Genomic DNA, 18,415 nt, shown 5'->3' with positions numbered 1-18,415 from the left:
CCCAGGTAATTTTAAACTACTTTTCTCATAGTCTAAAACTCAGTCCTGCTGTTTAACCTGAGACACACTGGAGCTGTGTGGCCAATGAGACAAGCTGGTAACCTGCCAGAAAAAAAAAGTGTTTTGGATCGACTTGTCTGCTTTGCAAACTGTGCTTAAAAGCAAACTATACCTTCCTATTTTTGTTGGGAATTCAAAATGTTTGCTTTCAACATACAGTTTTTCCATTTTGAATGATAACTCCCACTTTTTTGCATGTTCTGGTCAGAAAAAAGAGTACAAGTAAATTGTCTTTTTCATGAACAAAACATGAAAAGTTTGCTCTAACCCAGCTCTTGGAGACGGGATGGGAGGAAGAGCTTTGAGTCAACTCCAACAAAACTAAGAGTTAGTTGGCTGAACCCCTTGGTCTGTTATTTGTGTGGCTCCACTCCTGAAAGAGCAGCATCTCAGGCCTTTCTGCCATGGAGCTGGCAAAGGTTTTTGGCGTGTCTTAGAGGCTGTTGATGGAGTGCTCTGAGTCCCTTACACTGTACGAATGAGAGAGTGATGCTCGTGTCAATGTAGCAAGGATCACTGCATTAAAACCTGCACCGTGTTTATCCTCAGCACTGAGGCAAACCGCTGGCATGGGCGCGCTGCAGATTTATTTAATTTAAGCATATTTATTTAACCAGGGTGTCACTGGGTGCTCGGGACCGCGGCCGGAGCCCTTCCCTTTCCAAGGAGCGATTCGGGGGATCTGGGGCTGCTTCAGCCCGGGGACACTGTCGGGGTGCCGAGGTGGGCAGGGCAGGCCGGGTTCCGGGCACAGCAGCCCGGGCTGTTCGCAGGGAGGTGGCGGAGTCACGGCTCCTGCGAGTGTTTTGAGGCTGGACGTGTCCCTTGGTGTTCCGCCACGGGCTGCACTCCATGGTCTCTGAGGACTCTCCCAGCCCCAGCGACGCTGCGACCGCCCGTGAGGGGCACCGCGAACCCGGCGGCTCCCTCATGGCCGGCCCCGGCAGCGGCGGCGGGCGGTGCCTCGGCCGGGCGGGGCAGAGCGGCGGCTCGGGGCCGCTCCCGGGGCCGCGGGCGGAGCGGGGCGGAGCGGGGCGGGCTCCGAGCGGAGCGGCGCGGGCGGGACGGCGGCGGGGGCTGCCCGGGAGCCGGCGGAGGCGCGGCCGCCCCGGGAGGGCTCTGCGCGATTCGGCCGCAGGTAAGGGAAGTTCCTGGGACCCGCTCGGAGCCGACTGCGGCAACTTCGTGTCCCGGCGGGATCCCGCCGTGCCCTGCCCCGGCGGCTCCTCCTCTGCTGCCGCCATGGCCCGGGGCCCCCGGCAGCGGGGCCGGAGCCGGCCCGGGCCCGGGGACGGTAGTGCCGCGTGTGCCCGGAGCGGGGGGCAACGGGGGGGGCTGCTCTGCCACATCCTGCCAGGCTCTGTCCCCGCTTCGTGTCCCTGTCCCCGTGCCCCTCCACATCCCGCCACCCTCTGTCCCCCTGCGTGTCCCTGTTCCTCTGTGTGTCCCTGTCCCCGTGCCGCCTCCCGGTGCTTTCGGCACTCCCGACCTTCTGTGCCTTGTTTGTGTGCTGGACCTGACGTAACTTTTCGGGAAGTTTTGGGGAAAGTTTGGCAGTCTCCAGTTTAATCTTTTCAGGCTCTGGTAGGACGCTTCAGGCACTGGTGCTGTGAAACTGCAGTTAGGAGTTTTATCTAGAGCTAACAAGTGTGGTGTGATTCAAGGCCTGGGGTTCTTACATCCTGTAATTATTTTCTCGAGGTCTGTTTCTGCTTGAGCTGTGCCTTGGAAAAGCTGCACTAGCTGTGCTTGCTCACACCGTGGCTGGGGTGCAGCTGGAGCTGTAAAAAGGTGCTTTACACCTTCCTGGGGGGAAGGGAAGCCTTGGTGTTAAAGCTTGGCTGTGCTGTAACACGTGTGTGCTCCCTCGTGTGAGTGAGTGAGGAACACAAGGAAGAGTTTCAGGCTGGGCTTGGCTGTGCCTGAGCCTTCAGAGGCTCTGCTGGCTCTCCTTGTCCTGGCCCGAGCACAGCCACTGCCAGCAGCACCGTGTGCAGGCTCTGTGCGATTGCTCTGGCAGCACATTGAGCAATACAAGTGTCGCTGCATTCCAAAAAGTAAACAGCAGAAATGGGTCACAGAGTGGGAATATTCTCCATGCTTACACCGTGGAGATTTGGGGAGGAAGATGTCCCAGAGTGTCAGCTTGGGATTTATTGCCTCTATTAAAGGGAGCAGCTGTATCTTGAGGATTTACATTGGTGAAGGATGTAAGTAGAGGTTTCAGTAAAACTGGTGCTCTCAGTGAGGCAGCGTGGCAGGCTGGTTTGAGAGGCATTCTGGAAAGCAGGAAAGCAGAAAAGCAGAAATCTGCTTCAGCTCTGTGTTTCAAGTGCAGCAAAGATTTTGGTCTCTTAACTTCTTCACATCACTAAGGAATGAAGAGCCAGAGCACTCCCTAGATGAGTTGAGTACCCATCCCAGTGGAGTTTTGGATTTAGCACAGCTTCTTGAGAAGCTGTATCCGAGATGAGCTCCTGGCAGTGACAGTGGCTGTGAGTGGTGTGCCCTGGTGCTCACACGTGAGGATTGATGTTGCCATGCCAGGAGTGTGGAGTTGGTGTTTCTGTCCTCCCTGAAGGCAGCAGGAGCCCCACCTGCTTGCCTGGCTGTGAGGGGGCCCTGAGGAGCAGGTTCCCCCTTGGGCAGCCCATCTCCTGCCTTGAGCCCTGGGATTTCATCCACTGGCTGCACTGGGTGTAAGAGCTGTGCTGAGGAACGCTGCAGTTGGTTTGTCCTGTGTGTCTGCAGCAGATCCAGGCTAGGGAGAAACTGGGTGAGGAACATTTCTGCTGTCCCTGACACACAGGATGGAGAGCCTTGAAACCAGGGATGTGACTTGGGGCAGGGAACTGTGGTGAATTCCATCTTTTTTCCTACTTAAATGCCCTGTCTGGGCTGTGCTGCCAGTGCAGTGTGACACACATTGCAGGAAGGACAGGGGTGCGCTGGAAATGTCTGTGGGGGTGCATGGGGAGGCTTTGCCTGTGACCCGTGGCAACAGGAGGGTAATTGTTCACATTCCTGACGTGACAGCCATTCCCAGCAGGCTGAGGCTCCCAGGTGGTGCTGCCGGCCTGTCTGGTCCCATTGCTGCCCGGTATGAGCAGGACAAAGTCTGGCCACTGCTCACTGGCCAGGTCAGGGTGGCCTGAGGACAGGCAGGGCTGTGTGTGATGAGGAGCTTGGTGCAGGCTCCTTCTGGAGCTTTTGTCTCTTTAATCCATCCCAACGGGGCTTCTCTGATGTTTCTTTCCCCACTTAAAGGAACACTTTAGTGGAGTGGAAATCCTTTCCCTGAAGAGCTTTGAAACCAGCGAAGGTTTAGTCACTTTCTTGTCGGTGCTGTGATTGCATCAAACCAGGCCTTTGGCTTGCTGAGCACAAGGGAGTTGCTGTAAACTCCTCTGAGTTTCCTCCTTTGAGGAACTGACTGATTTTCTTTGTGGTCTTTTGTGTTTTTCTGGGAAGGTGGAGGGAACAGGGAGAGGGAACCAGACCCCAGATCTGGGACAGATTTGTCTCCTGAGGTGGTTCAAAAGGGGTGCAAAACCCCCCAAATACCTCTGACTGGAGAGTCTGCTGTTTTGCAGTAGTTTTAATCAGAGAAAGTAGGAGCCCAACTATTAGGCAGGATTTCGAGGGGTGATAAAACATCTTGTGTTGTTAGGGGTGGTCAGTAAAGCCCCTGTCCCACTGCTGAATTTGCATGCTCTTCCTTAAGGAGGTGCTGGTAACTTTTGCCTCAGCTGCTAAATGGTGATGTGCAAGTTAGGTTGGTCTATCTGAGACAGCTTCTTCTCGTACTTGCCTTGGTGATTGTCAGGGCTTCAAAGCAGAACTGAAGTTATGTGGCTGCTTTAAAATGTGCCATTACGATCTGACCTATATCTGCCTGGCTAAATCACATCTGTAAACTTAGAAAAGCAAGGAATGGGTTTATTGGAAGGTTCAGGCAGGTTTTGTTGTGTTGTCTCTTCTTGTGTGGAACGTGTGCATGCAGCTGTGCATTAAGGATACATAAAAACACTTAATACCTTCATAAGTAAAACCACTTAATACCTTCCTGTACTTAGGCTAAATAGTGAGCCCCTTTCCTCATTAGTAATTGTGAGATTCCATTAGTCATCCCATTAGTCATCCCATTAGTGACTTTGCTTTTGAATCCAGCCTAGGAGAGGTGAACTATGTTTCCTCATGCTTACTGCTGGTGTTTATGCCCACATGTTTATTTAGCATTTACTATAAATTCCCACCCTGGCTGAGTGAAGACGGAGTGAGTGGTCATTTAATGACAGCTTCAGAAATCACAGGTGGCTCTTTGGAGATGTCTGGCTGGCAAGACAACCTTTGCATCATATAGAAAAGGCTCTGTGCTATTCCCCAGAGATTACATCTCTTGGAAAAGTCAGCATCTAGTCCAGAATGAAAACTTGGTCCTCTTAGAGGTCAGTGTTTCTCTTGCCATGGGTTTGTTACTTGCACTTGTGTGTTTTCCAATTTGAGGCAACTTCAGCAGAGGTCATGATAAGTCCTGACATCTTTCAGTGGGTCTCTGGTGGGATCTTTGCTTTGGATCTCCCTCTCCCTAGGCAGAGTGCTCAGCTGGGAACATACGTTGAGATGTAGGGAATGATGCATTTTTCTATTCTCTCATTTTTATTCCCCTTCCTCTCTCTCACAAATTGACCTGCTTGTTGACTCAGCTCATACTGAAGACAGTGGCTGTTTCTTACTTTTCTAGTAGTGCTTGCTGCCAAAATAGTACTTTATTTGTGCTTAAAGGATGGAATTTTCAATGAATAATTCAGTCATTGCACTGAATTCACAGTTGCTTTCCCTGTGTATGCTTGTATTGCTCTTGCTATTGGCACATACAATTTCCTGGTGTCCTTTAGCTTCCAGAGCACTTTATTCCTATGTGACTTCTGCAGTACACAAGGAAAGTGTGCAGGATTAAAACTTTCTTCTTTTTCCATTGGCTGTCTTTCTGTTTCTCTTAAAAGGCCAAGATAAACCAATTGTGTAAAAAGCTGATTTCTTTCCTCAGTGAAGCTCTATTTAGAGACAGGTTTTGCAGTGCACTGTAAGCTAAGCCTTTCTGCTCCCTGCCCCTGCCTGGATCATTTTTATTATTTATCATGGAATCACAGCATCTCTTAGGTTAGAAAAGACCTCCAAGGTCAATGAGCCCAATGTTTGACTGATCCCTACCTTGTTGCCAGCCCAGAGAACTGAGTGCCACGTCCAGACCTTGCTTGGACATCTCCAGGATGGGGACAAACCTCCCTGGGCAGCCCCTTCCAGTGCCTGATCTCCCTTTCCATGAAGAAATTTCCTGCTGATGTCCACCCTGACCCTCCCCTGGCACAGCTTGAGGCTGTTCCTCTTGTCCATCCCTTGTTCCCTGGGAGCAGACCCCGACTTTCTTTGGCTTCCTCTCCTGTCAGGGAGTTGTGCAGAGCCAGAAGGTCCCCCCTGAGCCTCATTTTCTCCAGGCTGAGCCCCCTCAGCTCCCTCAGCTTCCCTTCATCAGATTTGTGCTCCAGATGCCTCCCCAGCTCCGTTCCCTTCTCTGCACAAGCTCCAGCCCCTCAATGTCCCTCTGCAATGACAGGCCCAGAATTGGACACAGCACTTGGGCTGAGAGGGATGGACAGTCACTGCCCTGGTCCTGCTGACCCAGCCCAGGTGCCATTGGCCTTCCTGCCCACCTGAGCAGGTGTTGGGTCATGTTCAGCCACTGTTGACCAGGTTCTTTTCTGCTGGGCACTTTCCAGCCACTCTGCCCCAGCCTGGAGCAGTGCAGTGAGGGAGGCAGGTGGAGAACTTGGGAGATGTTGGGCTGTGTAGTCTAGCCTTACCAAACCAACATTGCTGCTGGCTGTGAGCTCTTGCCATGGAGTGCTTGGTCCCTTTGTGCTGACAGAGCTGATACTTCTGGAAAGAGCTCCTCATTAGTGGTGCTGGCTGGCAGGAATTGTTTGTGGTAAGGTGAGGATGCTCCTGTTCCCTTCTGTGCCTCTGCATCATTAAGCAGTGCAGGTTGTGTCAAGGAGCAGCACCAGAGGCCACTTCAGCAGCCTCTGGCTTGTGGTGTTTGAGGGGAGACAAAAATAACAAACCCACTGACTTTAAGCAGCCCTTGGCAGATGTTTTGATGGGAATCCCTGTTCCAGCAGGCACAGTGCTGTAACTCTTGCATGAATAAAATCCCTTGCCAAATGGTACCTGGGCAGAAAAGGCTCCAAGGTCAGGTGTGCTGATACAAAAGTTAGTTTGCACTTGCATCTTTCCTCATAGGCTTTTTCCCTAAATATTAGTGGAGAACTGAAGGCTGAGTCTTGAGCCGGCTGCTGCAGCATCTGAGCTCCAAAGTGGAGAATCTCTGTGCTGCCAGACAGCTGCTGAATTGTGTCACAGATGGGAAAACCCATCTGATAACCACTAGTGTGAAGCAGCATCTTTTAAATCCAACAGTTCTCATGGCTCCAAATGTGATGGATTTGGGAGAAGAACTTTGCTTTCTTGCTTTGTTACAGACACATCAAAGAAGAGTAAATTATAATGGTCTGGTCTTCCCTGCCTTGTCTGAGGCTGAGTTCTGAAGCAAAAGCATAGGGAAAAGCAGGGTATATTTTATATGTCAGTGTAGAATTAACCCCAGATAGTTCATGGGCACTACAGTGGTTGTGAAGGGAAATAGAACACACACAATTTATGGTTGGTAACAGAAAAATAACTGTAAAATAACTGTAAAAGCAAGCAAACTGCCAAACAAAAAACCCCTCAACCTCCTCATTCTCAACCTTTTCTCCTTTTGTGCTCTGTAATGGAGGACAGAAACAAGAACACAAATGCATTTACCCAGTCAGCACCGGGATTTGTTTTGGGGATGAGGGAGGGCAGTTCCTTTCCTTGGTGCTGTGGCAGTTGTGCATACAGCTGTCATTGCTCTCTCAGCAGGTGTGGCCATGGGGGTCTGGTTCTCTCACAGCTTTGTGGTTTGTGGGCTGAGTCTGTCCAAAGAGTCCAGAGTAATCCAGAAAGGTTGTTTTACTGAATCTTGACTCCATATTTTCTTTCTAAAATCTGTGTACTCACTAGCTACAGCCAGGTAAGAAGTTTTGACAGAAATACAGCCTTTGTGAAACAAAGGAAAGGTGTGAGCACTGTTGAAGGAAATCAGCTATTTAGACTAGCTCAGGTCGTGCAGAGTGTAAGGCATGGGGAGAAGAACCTGCATCCTGTTTGGAGGTTGGTCTCCATGTTTTTGAGTGTCATGAGGTTGGCATGTGAAGATGTCTGTAGGATGAAATTAAGGTTCTACAGAGTGCAGTGCTGCTAATTAATGTCTGTCTGTGAGAGCAGGTGAGAAGAGTATCTTTTTTGTAAAAACACCCTGAACTGTTAGTTGTTTCTGAAAATAGTTATGATCTCACGTGGTTGTTGCCCTTGTGATCTTGGGTTCTGTAGAGCTTTGCTGTGTCCTTATACAGCTGCCATGGATTGGTAGAAATCCCTCTGGCCATATGGAGACTGTCAGAGTCTGTTCTCTGTTAGGTTTGGATCAGGTGGGCTGCTCCTATGGAAGAAGTGTTGTGGAGACAGGGAAAGGAAGCAAATGCCTTGGGATCCTCTCAGTGTGAGGATGAGTGGATAGTCATAGATGTCAGCTGGGTGGTTGTGTTTTGCATGAGTTTGGAACATTTTCTTGTGTCTTTGATGCATCCATGTTCTCTGTTCTCCTGTTTAGGTTTCAGACCTCTGCTAAAAGTAGGATGGATTAATCTTTGTTCATCCCCAGGCTTTGGGGGGAGTGTGCTGTCTCTGAGAGCTGCTGTGTGCAGGATGTTGGGGCAGGAAGGGGCTGGGGTGTGGGTGAGGCTGTGGCTGTGTGGGAACAGGGAACATTCCTGGTGCTGGAACCTGCATTCCAAGCTGGAAAGCACGTGGGAGGTGGTGGTTTGATGGCTGAGATGCTCAACCTTTTTGCTCTCCCTTGTGCACTGGAAACATCTCTGGTAGACTTTTGCTCAGTGGTGGGGGAGGGATGGTACACAGAGCTCTCTTTGGAAGACCCAGACAGAAATTTTATCCTCCCCAGGAAAAGCAAGGTGCTCCATCCTACAGCTGACAAATCCTTTGTGTGAGCTACACCGTGGGACCTCTGTGCTGTGAGGGGGCACCTCCACATTGCAGCTGGAGGCTGAAGTAGCCATCCCTGGTGATTTCCCTCAAGATCCAAGTTTAAATGTTGTTCTCCTGGACCTGGATGTGCATCATAGCCAGTGTCATTGCATTAGTGCCTACGGAGAGGGAGGAGAGGACATGTTGGAGCAGCCAGGGCACACTGAGTGGTCCCCATTGCTGCCCACAGCTGTTGGCACAGTGGGGCAAGGGTCTTGCTAAAGAAGAGGTGGGTGTGTTGAGCAGCTGGTCTCCAGGAAAGGCTTGTGGCAGCTGGGTGGCTCCTGCTGGGTTCAGGTGCTGGCTTTGTTGTAGTATCCTCTGTCCTGCTTCCAAACCAGGATTAAGCCAAGGAAAATATTTCTTTACTCTTAATTTAAATCCCTGGGAAGTTGGTTTTGCATCAGAGCAGACTTGAAAAGGCTTGTCAGTTGGATCTTAGAGCCAGCAGCATTTTTTTCCCCTCCACTTAACCAAAGCTGGTTTAATTGGTGACAGCACTTTTAATTTGTTATGTTTGTAAAGGAAACATCACAGGGGAAAGTTCAGAAATGCATATTTATATTTCTTGCCTGAGCTTAAGTTGGCTCTAAGAATTTGGTTTTTGTATTTCTATAAAGAAAGGCTGGATTTTTCTTTTCCTGTATCACACAGTTTTTGTTTGGTTTATTGTTTGTTTTCTTCTCCTCCAGAAGGAGCATATAGTGGCTTACCTTGATGTCCACCTTCTCTTGGATGTGGAACATGTAACTAACAGGTGCTAATCAAAAGCACCTTCTCAGAGGTTTCCACACTTGGGAAGCTGGTGTTGGACTTCTTGTACTGGGCGGGGCCACTGCAATCTCTGATGCTGCTGGACAGAACTGTGTTTTCTGGAATATCTTTAGGATGTGCAGCAGGAATTTGGATGCTGTGGGGGAGTTGCAGCACTCCCTGCCCCCCTCCTTGGGAGAACTGGAGCCGGTGTTGATGAGGGATCCTAGGGAGGTGTGTACCCTGCTCTGGGTGAGTGGGAGGACTGTGGCAGGATTTGGGGTGCAGATGTGCCTCCCTCCCTCCCCAGTGCCCCAGGGGGAGAGGACACGCAGCCATGCAGCAGCTGGGACTGTGCCCCATGGCGTGGGGACACTGCAATCTCGTGGCTTGCTGCTGGCAGCTGGTGGGTAGTGCCACCAGATCTGTGGTCTGCTCTAATGCTGGGATGCTGCTGGCAGTGTTGGGGTGGTGGAAACATCTGGGAGCAGCTGGCTGTGAGATGGGGTGAGTCCTGGGGCTTCCCAATGGCATTGCCTATCCTCAGCCAGCTTCTGAGGGAGCCTAGAGGATGATTAATTCTTCCCTCCTTTCAAGCCTTCACAAGAGTTAAAAAAGCAGCATTGAAGATGTTGCTGAATATCTGGATGGGCATTAGATGGACATGGGTTTGTTCTACAGCAGCAGCATCTTGCTCTCTTTCCATTTGCAGTAGAGCTTAAGAGTGTCCTTTTGGTGAGCAGTCATGAGGCTGTAAAAGCAGTGTGGAGATGAGAAGATTGAGATTTGTTTTCAGGGTGGTGCTGGTAAACTTCCTGCAGCTTGTAGTAGAGATAATTCTGCAGGTTATGGCTCCATTGTTGTGGCTGGGTCTAAGGTGAATTCAAGAAAAATGTTTTGGTTGAACAGGCTTTCCTTTCTGTTTTATCCAAAGGGAAGTATCTGTTCAGAGCCTGATCTGTTGTTCTCATTACTGAGGGAGTTTCTGAACGAGACCTAAATCCATGATTATTTGCACGTCCTTATCTGTGTGACACAGAGTTTTCCAGGTCGGTATCTCATGTTTCAGACTCTTCTTGTCAAGGTGTGTGGTCTTAAATCTGCGTATGCAGGAATGATTTATGTTAAAGGGTCAGTAAGGTGAAAGGCATTTCTCTCAGCATCATTTTGGACAGAATCTGAATTTCTGCTGAGGACCAGAAGTGCTGGGCTCACAGCAAGCTCTTGGGCTGTTGTTGGAAGGAGAGTGAAATGCAGAGCTGTCTGTCCTGTCCATCACAAAGCTGTAATGCCTGGTGGGGCTGGAGAGGAGGCACTGATTACCTGTGAGGCATGTCAGGGATGAAACTTCCATGTAACCTGCTCAGAGAGAGAGGGAAACATCTTGTAGCCCAGCACGACTGCAAGGATGGAGGCCCACCATGCCTCCAGAGAGATTTGTGTTGGAACAAAACCACAGCCTGGCCTTGGGGAGGGCCTCCTTTTGTGCAGGGTGATGGCAGTGGCAGCTGAAAATGTTTTTCCTTTTGGAGCTTGTTGGAAGACAATCCCTGTTACATGTGTGTATGTTTACCTCCTTTTTTGCAGAAGTATCGAAACAGGACCAGATTCAAGGCTATCTTTTCCAAGTAACCTCCATGCTGATGTCTCCATCTAAAATCTGTTCCTGTTTTCTTCAGCTTGTTGCTCTCAAACCTCATGGTGCTGGAAACTCCCCCTCCCTTCCCCACTCTTCCAAGGAATTTTGCAAAGAAATCACTAGCTGTCTAGTTATGACAGCAAAATGAAAAAGGCTGTAACGTCTCCATAGCTACCTAAAAAGTACTTGCAAAATGCTGGGGGAAGAGAGTGCCCTGGAATTATCCCATGCATTCCTTGCACGCAGACTGAAAATCGTTTGCATTAGTTAAGTAATCGCTGCACGCTTGTCCGGTGAGCAATGTTTGGTTACTGCAATAAATTTTTGTTCCTTAAACCCTGTGAAGCTGAAAAAATGAATTTGTTTTACATAGAAAACGAACTGACCTGCACTCTCTATAGATGAACTGATTGTAAATGGACCAGCTTAATCCAGCTTGGTTTTTCCCTCGTGTTTTATGTAGCATCTGAAAAGAGACAGCTTGTGGCAAATTAGCCAGGGTGAGACTACAAAAAGATTAAATTATTCCTGTTTGAACAGTTCCCAGCATGTGAGCACTTGCTGCTTGGCTTGTACATCATCTGGCTTGCCAGGGCTGCTGTGATTGAGGTGAAAGTAAATAACCTCAAACTGGAAATCTTGCTTTTGCTGTAAATGATGATTTATTCATTCACCAGTGAAAATAACACAGAGACATGATGAACAAAAACTATAGTTGCTGTGTGTTTGGTTTTCTTGCAACAGGTGTCTCTCTCTGTTGTGTTTCTGAGCAGAGAAGCTGTTTGACATTCTGTCCTGTGCTGTCCTAGGAAGTCATTTTGCTCCTGGTGGAACCTGGTGCTGGTGTGGAAATGCAGTTGTCAGAATAGAGGTGTTGTGCTTGGTGTGTGTGCCTCACTCTGGGGCATGGCAGCAGAAAAACAGGCGGCAGAATTGGGCTGAGCTCAGTCTGGGGCATCTGGAAATGCAGAAGGAATTGAAGCAAGGAGATGTTTCTGTGGGGGATTCTATCTCTGTGCCTCTTTCAGAGGGGAAGGACTCTGCAGTTTTGAGAGCCACAACATAAGAAGGATGTGAAGCTCTCAGAGAATGTCTGAGGAGGGACACAAAAGAGGGACATGGTGAAGGACCTGCAGGTGAGGCCACACAAGGAGAAGCTGAGGACACTTGGTCAGTTCAGCTGGAGAAGAGCAGACTGAGGTCAGAGCTCACAGCAGTTCTGCAGCTTCCTCGCAAGGGGAGGATTAGGGACAGGCTCTGATCTCTGCTCTGTGTGACCAGGGACAGGACCCAGGGAATGGCTGGAGCTGTGTCAGGGGATATCAGGGAAGGGTTCTTTCCCTAGAGGGTGCTGGGCACTGAACAGGCTCCCCAGGGAATGGTCACAGCCTCAAGGCTGCCCAGAGCTCCAGGAGCGTTTGGACAACAGCCTCAGATTGTCCCCCCTGCAGGAGGGGTGATTCTTGGGGCTGTCCTGTGCAGGCCAGGAATTGGACTTTGATCCTTGTGGGTCCCTCCCTGCTCAGCTCATTCAATGACTAGAAAGGGTAGGGAAGCCATGGCACATGTGGTAGTTTGGGATCAGTTGTTTAGGACAGTGTATCCAGCTGGATTGCTGATGCTCAATTGGAATTTGGCTGTGATACTGCACTTAATTTCTCTTCTTACTAAAAATATTCTCTATAATTTTCCTATGGCTGTGGTAATTAGGCCTGGCTTTGCTGTTGCACATGGTGAGGAGCAACATTTCCGTTCCTCAGATCCAGCTGTGTTCATGTAGCTCCTGCAGAGTGAGCATTTAGGAGTAAAACAGGGAGTCTGTGTCTGTTTGTGTTAAAAAGAAGGAATGGGGTCCTACCACCTTCCCTCTCAGCCTTACTTTGTTGTCTTTGCCCTGAGATGTGGAGCCATTTGTGGGTGAGGTGTTACTCTCTATAAGCAGAGTGAGAAATAGGAGTGCTTTCCATTAAATACCTGCTAGAGCTGATGAAAGTACCGTTTCTGCTCCTAATCTGAGTTCCACTTTGCAATGCTTGACTTGCCCTGTGTTTTTGGAAGAAAGAGGTGGCTGGGGATGGAGACCCAATCTAAATAGAGATGCCTTTGCTGATGTCCCTTTTGTCTGGGCAAGCTATTAGAGAAATGGCTGGGGAAGGGAGGAGGACACTGGTAATGAAGGGGTGGTGGGGTTCCTGCTTGGGCATGGAAGTGAGGGACAAATAAACAGGTCCCCCAGGGAATGTAGGGGGACTGGACTGGGCTTGTTGGGTGGTGAGAGCCCCACCTGAGCTGCTGTGGAGCAGGGGACCTGTTGGAACCCTGAAGCCTGGGAGTTTTGAACTTTCTGTGCTTTCTGACACTGACCCTCAAAAGAGCACTGCTTGTGGCTTGAGCTTGGATAGGGTTTCCAAAATGGAGTGATGGAGTTGGAATCACTGGTGTGTAGTTTGGGTAGAAGTGTGTAATGTCACATGGTGAAGGGTTTGGAATTTGGGGTTTTAGAATATAGTAATAAGCATGGGACAAGATGGAGGTTCTTAGGCGTTGGCTCTTCTTCCTTCTTCTTCTTGGTTTTAAATAGTTTGTGGTTGGATAAATGCACCACACTGCGGGTCACGGGTGTTTGGTCATTGAATCAAAAGTATAAATAATATAGATGTTAGCTTTTAATTGGATAGTTAGGCTTTAAAAGACCTTGTAATGAGCAAGATACAGTTCCATTTTCTCACTTTTAGCTTGTTAGCTAAAAGTGCTGTAAAACTCACTATAACTCACTATACTTTAGATAAAAATTAATAAACAACTGAGTCTGAACACGAAAATCTGTCTCTTGTGCTTAAATCCTGACTCTGAGTAAAGACAGAGAAGAAAAAATAAACTAGTCCCTAATAGGGACCCTGCTGGCCTTTGGAGTTGGCAGTGCCACCTGCCATAGGGTCCATCCTCCCAGTGCATGTCCCTGCCCTCCCACAGGCACACAGGGAAATTCAGTGTGCTGTAATTTGTGGTGTGCTTCCTTCAATCCTTCCTGTCTTGCCTGTGCTGCAAAGCTTTGAGGCAGACATTTTCCTCTGGTATCTAAGTCCTCATGCCTGGATTTTGTTGGTGTTTATACAGAAGCGTGAGGGCAGCCAGAGGTTCTGCCGGGTCTGATAGAAGCCATACATGAAATTAATCCAAATTAAACTCTTAGTCATTCGCTGATAAACAGGAGGCTACAGCAGAGACTCAACATGTTGCATAGCTTTGAGACGATGAAAAATGAAGCGTGAATCCTCCTCTAAAAGTTGGCTGTCCCTGTTTGAGGCCCGATGAGGTTTTGAGACAAGCCAGTACGCCAAGCTCGCTGTGTAGGCGTTTGTGGGAAATGAGGCAGATTTTTGGGAGGGGACTGTGGGTACAGGGAGGCAGAGGAGTGCTGGAGATGAACTAAAGTAACTAAAATTCTATGGGGCTGCTCAAGGTGAATCTGTGGACCTGCAAACTCCTCCCTGTGGAGGAGGGAGGGGTCAGGTTGTGTGCCCTGCTAGTGTAGGCTAAACTGGAGCTACTTTGCCTACATGATGGGATTTTGTATGCCAGCTTCCTCTTGGAAGCTCCAGCTCCAGCTTCCACAGCCGTGGAGCATATGGCAGGGATGTGGAAGACAGGGGAGAACAGTCTGGTCAGGGCAGCTTTCCAGTGAGTGGGTGACAGCCCTATTCTTGCTGCAGAGCCTCTGGTGGGGCTCAGGAAATGCTGGAGGTTGATTAATGAATGGCTAGACTCTCAATGGGAAGCTTGGCATTCCCCAGGACAGTGAGAAAATGTGTTGCTGGGACACGCTCTGGTCCTTGCCCCCTTTTCCAAGCACTGGGATGAGGATATTTTGGACCTCCCAGCAGTGGTGGCGTTAAGGAGCCATTGTAGGCTGGAATGATTTTCTCTGGATAGAGCCAGAGACAGCTCCCAGAGGCATGGGGCTGTGCTAGCTCATGTCTTTGCAGTGGATAGATTTCTCCCAATGAGGCTTTTAGGCCTCTCAAAGAACAAAAAGTGTACAGAGATGTGACTGCTCAGGAAGGTGGGCTGGGAGCAGTGGAGGCAAAAGATGGACCAGTGTGATTTTGCAGATCAGTTTGTTCTGGCCTCGAACTGTGCTCCTCTGGAGGGTTTACAGTGCCACCTGCTTCTTGTAGGGCTGGCAGTGGGGAGGGCTGGATGTTGCCAAGGAGTTTGAAACTGCAGGGTAGCCCAGGAATGCAGCAGTGCTTCTCCAAGGGACAGAGCTGCCTCTCCTGCCCTACAGAGCTTGTGTTGGTCTGGTGGCTGTAAATAGACCTACAGCCTTTCTGCAGAGCTCTGATGGCAGCTTCTGAGTGGGACACTGATTCTTAGCTGTGATCCTGAGTGCAAAGAAAGCCTGGAGAAAAGGAGCAATTCTGTATTACAGTCTTTAAGTCATACATGTTGATCTCTTTCAACTCTGCTTAGGGATAAAGGATCAAGGAAATACTGCTGGTGGCAAGGAAGGAACTTTCTAGCTCTGTGCTTGTGGGTCCCTCCTTCCCATGGACTGTATGCTTGGCATTGCACTTGGACTATACTAACTACTTGTGTTTGGAATTCCAAAGAAGAGGCTTCCCCTCTAGACTTCCTGTTGCAGTTCACATCTGTGAATGCAGATGCTGCTGGCCAGGCTGTGGAGATTCATGTCCAGCTGTGTATGTACAGAGGGGGAGAGATGTTATTTTGGCATCTGCAAAGGCAAATTACTAAAAATAGACTAAAGCCCGTGAACCCGGGAGTGAAAGCAGTTGTCCCATAAGTCTTACTTGATGCATCTTTGGTTTTTTTCTGCCCTGAGAAATATTTGATTGGACTATGTTCCATGTCTCAGCATTTGCAGAAAAGCCAGTTGTGCTCGTGCTGGAGCTGCTGCTGTGTGGATGGGGCCAGACTGAGCTCTTAACTCCACCACTCATTGCCTTTGAGATTTAGGATAAATTCCTTGTTTTCACTGCTTTCCTCCTATCAGGGCTTTTGTCTGTCTTCTTGAAGCCTTTGTGCTGTATGAGGGCAGACAGAAGTCCTGCCTGAGCAGGAGCAACACATTTTGGGGAGGCACTTCCAGTCAAGTGACACGTGGAGAGGTCAGAGGTCACAGCAAGGCCTTTCCTGTGGTTTGGGCTGCTGGCCCTGGCCATGTTTCATGGGTTTGGTAGGGGCAATTCCTCACACACACCTAGCAGCCTTTGCCCCTCAGCTGCTTTGTGGTTTCGAGTCCTTTCCATACCTTGATGCTGTCTTTCCTCTCAGGTGTGCATCCTGTGAGCTGACCTGTGCTGAGGAGTCCCTGCCGAGACCTCGTGCAGGTTTTGGGAGTGGAACCACCAGGATCCCTCCTACACAAGGCTGGGGCCTCCAGCAGTGCAGAGCTCGCTCCGTTTTCAGGAAAACAGAATAAAGCAGGTAAGTATTAACTTGTCTTCACAGAGCTGGTCGTGGCTGCAGCTTAGCTGGGTCATAGCTGGTAGAGAGAGAGACTTCCAGATTTTGGTGCTGTGAATAGAGAGCCTGTGCTTGGCTGTGTGTTCATAACTGTTTTCTGTCATTGTCTGCACGCCTGGAATAGTAGGAGGTGGTTGCATTTCTAGACAAGGCTTTGAACAAGATCTGCTGTCAGAACAGCTTGATAAACTGCTTACTGTGATGCAGAATGTTGGCCTGTCATTTTGCAAATTGAATTGCTGGAAAGCTCTTATGATTATTAAAAGATACTTTGTGTTAGTTTAATTTCCTGTGAAAGACAAGCTGGGTGATTTAAAGAAACAAAGCAAATACTTAATCAAGGTAAAAGCAAAAACTTCCTATCTGTGCATATGCAATGCTTAAATATTGCATACTTCTAATGGCATCCTGTGCAGAGACAAAGTAAAGAATTATACGTAAAACGTTTGTACTTTAAAATTTGTCAGTTTTGAAGAAAGCTGGAAAATGAGTAATGAAACCCAGGCAAAGCAGGAATGAAGAAAACATTGGTTTCATATCTTGTCTGAGTGATGAGAAGCAGGAAATTTTCCCCTCATTGTATTTTAAATGAGTTTAAAACTGTGTTCCAGACAGCTTGTGAACAATCAAGATTCAGGGGTGGTTTTGTGAGCAGAAGGGCTATTATTTGGGCTTTCTGGCTAGGTTCCAGCTCAGAGGATCTCAGTTGGGGTGAAATGCCTCCTTGCTATAGGCAAGCATAACTGTTGCCTCCCACTCCTGTTCCTCAGGGGCCAGCAGCCTCTCCTCCCATTTTTTTCATGCTGATGTCCTTCAGAAGTGAATTAAGCTCGAGTGATCTCGCCTACATATATTGAACTTGGCTCCTACTAGCAGTGAAGGGCTTGTGTGCCCAAAATACTGAACGATTATCTGGCCACAATTTCCATGGTGAGCAGCTGAAGAGAGGTGTTCTCAGCTGTGTGTCCCAGTGGAGCTGCCTCCTCTGAAATTAGTCAAACATGAGCGTTCTTGGGCATCCTTTGAAGGAAGGATGCTGTTCTGGATAGCAGGAGCTTTGCTTTTAGGGATGCCAAGGGGTCTGGAAGCTCTGCTGTAATCATGTACACTAAACTTTTAAAGCAAATATATAAAAACATCGTGTTGCTTTCTGAGTTTGTCCACAGGGTATGATGGAGTTGTGTTGAAAATAGTGGGGAAGTGGGGGTCCCTGAGTGTTGGTTGCCTGCAGTGGTGCTTAGGCACTGCTTAAATATGCTTAATCAAACATTTACCTGCATCTCTTGCCAATTGAAGTTAAGCATCATGCTCAAATTCAAGATGTAGATGGGAGGGCAAGTTGGGGACAGTGCTGGAGTTAATTCTTCAATGTAGACAAACTCTCTGGCAATCAGTCTGTTTATCTGAGGCCTGCAGCAGTTTAGCATTCCTGTTCTGTTGTTCCCTTTGCCTGTACTCTCCTCTCCTGCTGCACTGTTGTTCAAAGTCCATCTCGCCTCTGAAGTGGCTCTGCCTATCAATAATACATCAAGTGATGTTCCTGGGGCTGTGTGTGCTTTATAAAGTGTATTGTGTGGGTAGCTGCTTGTATCATTTCCAAATGCTTTTCCTTGCAAGAAGCCTGCTAATGCAGTGTGGTTCATTGTGAACTGAATTTATCACTTAGTGATACTTCTCTTACAAACACCCAGCCCTGAGAGTAAGGTTGATGTGTGTGTATCCAGGTGGTGTTTTATTAACTCTGTTCTTAAAGAGCTTTACTGTCTCCTGTTGCTGCTGACTCTGCTCTAAAGGAGTTATAGAATGGCCTGGGTTAGAAAGGACCTTAAATATCACCCAATTCCAACCCTCCTGCCAAGTGGACACCTTCCACTATGCCAGGTTGCTCCAAGCCCTGTTCAGCCTGGCATTGGACACTTCCAGGGATGAGGCAGCCACAGCTTCCATGGGCAGCCTGTGCCAGGGCCTCACCACCTTCACAGGGAACAATTTCTTCCTAATTTCCAGTGTAACCCCATACTCTTTCAGTTTAAAGCTATTCCCCCTTGCCCTGTCAGTACATACCCTTGTCAAAAGTCCCTCTCCAGCTCTCTTGTAGCCCCAGAAGGTGCTTTAAGGTCCCCCTGAAGCCACCTATTCTCCAGGCTCTGAGTCTTGAGAGAATCCTGGTACACGTGTGCCTTGAGCGGGTCCCCCTTGCAGGAGAGCTCCAAAGCTGCGTGGTTCCCTGTCCCTGCAGCCCAGGGTGTCTCAGCTGATGTGAGGGGTTCCTGTGCTGAGCTC

The 18,415-nt window shown here is 48.9% G+C and overlaps 1 protein-coding gene across 16 annotated transcripts in view; it reads left to right on the top strand.

Moving 5' to 3' along the window:
- Window positions 1-1,128: 1,128 nt before the first annotated feature.
- Window positions 1,129-18,415, top strand: part of PPFIBP1 (PPFIB scaffold protein 1) — a 102,557-nt gene continuing 85,270 nt past the window's right edge. For 8 of the 16 annotated variants that reach the window (XM_014881300.2, XM_014881274.2, XM_014881266.2 and 5 more), the window contains exon 1: window positions 1,130-1,198. The gene's annotated coding sequence lies outside the window, so the exon portion shown is untranslated. Of the gene's footprint in view, window positions 1,199-16,033; window positions 16,094-18,415 lie in introns of those variants that run through there. The other 8 variants (XM_088164742.1, XM_088164737.1, XM_088164729.1 and 5 more) reach the window with 3 other exon arrangements.

The sequence above is a fragment of the Sturnus vulgaris genome, chromosome 5 (genome assembly GCF_052056855.1).
Source record: "Sturnus vulgaris isolate bStuVul1 chromosome 5, bStuVul1.hap1, whole genome shotgun sequence".
Taxonomy (NCBI): domain Eukaryota; kingdom Metazoa; phylum Chordata; class Aves; order Passeriformes; family Sturnidae; genus Sturnus; species Sturnus vulgaris.
This window is presented reverse-complemented; position numbering and strand designations above follow the sequence as displayed.